The sequence below is a fragment of the Rhincodon typus genome, unplaced genomic scaffold (genome assembly GCF_021869965.1).
Source record: "Rhincodon typus isolate 14 unplaced genomic scaffold, sRhiTyp1.1 hic_rhity00015484, whole genome shotgun sequence".
Classification (NCBI taxonomy): domain Eukaryota; kingdom Metazoa; phylum Chordata; class Chondrichthyes; order Orectolobiformes; family Rhincodontidae; genus Rhincodon; species Rhincodon typus.
In genome coordinates this window covers 3,550-5,440 of record NW_025981122.1, presented here as the reverse complement: position 1 = coordinate 5,440, position 1,891 = coordinate 3,550, and the positions used below count along the sequence as shown (strand labels likewise).

General features: G+C 50.0%; 2 non-coding genes across 2 annotated transcripts; both read left to right on the top strand.

Annotated features, from left to right (window-relative positions):
- Window positions 1-274: 274 nt before the first annotated feature.
- trnal-cag lies at window positions 275-356 on the top strand. The gene has a single exon. It is a non-coding gene; the product is annotated as a tRNA-Leu (tRNA).
- Window positions 357-1,154: 798 nt separating this feature from the next.
- On the top strand, window positions 1,155-1,227 carry trnav-cac. Its single transcript has one exon. It is a non-coding gene; the product is annotated as a tRNA-Val (tRNA).
- Window positions 1,228-1,891: the final 664 nt, after the last annotated feature.

Below are 1,891 nucleotides of genomic sequence, written 5' to 3'. Positions count from 1 at the left end.
TCCAAGCATAAACGAATAAACTTTCTCCCAGGCGCATTACATTCGTTGTCTAACCGAGTCTCACAAGACGTGCTCAGCTTTCCGTTGATTTTTGCTTTGATCGAACGGCTATCAGCATCTGGTGGGAAAATAATGTTTTAGCTGGGCACTGCCGAGCAGCTAAGGAAATGGACGAACAAGACAGGGATCCTTGCAGCCTTTCCCTGCGCCTTCGCTTTTGTTGTTTGGCAGTGGCAACATCAGAAAGAATCACATTGGCACCACGCCCATGCGAGGTAGTGTGGCCGAGCGGTCTAAGGCGCTGGATTCAGGTTCCAGTCTCTTCGGAGGCGTGGGTTCAAATCCCACCGCTGCCAATTGCGCTGGTAGCCTGTTGTGTCGGCCGGCTGTTACACTGAAGCTGGGTAGGGATGAGCTGCGCTTAAGTTGAAAGCAACAGACAAAAACGTTTTGTTGCAAATCAATGTACGATGGGGGAGAGTACAGAGCATCCGCTCCCCGTTCCCATTGTGCCAGAGGTTGTCAATTTCGTCGTGGAAATGTAGAGAGCGGACACCCAACCTTCGGTCTACCTCGCCAATGTCGACAGATATGCTAAATTAATGCAGCCCCATTTGCCAGCATTTGGCCCATATCCCTGTAAACCCTTCCGATTCATACACGCATCCAGATGCCTTGGAAATGTTGTAATTTTACCAGGCTCCACCACTTCGTCTGGCAGTTCAATGCATACTTGCACCACCTTCTGCACGGAAAAAAATGGCCCTCAGATCGCTTTTAAATTTCTGCCCCTCGCTTTAATTATACGCCCTCCAGTTTTGGACTCGCCCACCGTGTGATAAAGACCTTGACTACTCACCGTGTCCATATCCCTGATGATTTTATAAACTTCTGCCAGGTCGTCCCTCAGCCTCCGACGCTCCAGGGAAAACTACCCCAGCCTATTCAGCCTCGCCGTACAGTCCGAAACCTGCAACCCTGGCAAGGTGCACGTGAATATTTTCTGGGCAGGTTTACGTGATCTCTTTTATTTTTCAATAATGCCAATAACGCTGGACGACATCGATCGACTTGAAACAGAGAGGTGAAGAGTTGAACGGCTGCGAATTTCAATGCTGGAGGAAGGTCGGCGCGGTGGGCGCAGCAGCGCGCGTGTTTCTGTAGTGTAGCGGTTATCACGTTCGCCTCACACGCGAAAGGTCCCCGGTTCGAAACCGGGCAGAAACAGTGCCGCTGCGCTTTTACAGCGACAGGTTTCGGGATGGACGTGGAGTGCGCTTTCTCGTTTGTTGTTCTCGTCAGCCGACCTTGCTTTGGATGAAGTCGCCGATATCTGCTTTTGTTGTGGCAAGGAGGATCATTCTATTTCGTTGCGGTATGAATCTTTGTTAAATTTCTCTTCTTCCTGGTCATGAATGTGCAGAGATGGTCATCCCTTTTAAGAGTGCATTTAGCGTGCCCTAATTCTTTCTGTGGCGGAGTAGTATCACCTTTGCTTAACGTGCGAAAGTGTTCCAGCTCAAAGTCGAGGAAAAGCTTGATTTGCCGGTGTCGCAGTGCACCGCGCATTCCTCTCGGTCAAATGCATCTCAAAGCAGTCTCTGAACGTCCCAGTTCCGTCAGACTCTGCCGTGTCTCAAAGTGCGTGAATCGAAACCAGAAGCCCTCAGTCACGTTTTGGAGTAGAGAAACGTGTTTGCATTTCTTAGCAGCGGACACAATAGCGGCTCATTCAGTCAACAGCAGGAGTGAAGGGATTTACAGTCTCAGACGAACCTCATGACTCGTGCTCTCGCGCAAGCACTGACATTAACGTGTGCTCTCAAGTCAAAGACACGCTGGTATTGAAACCGAGGAAACGGCAAGACAGGCTACCAACTGATATTGTATC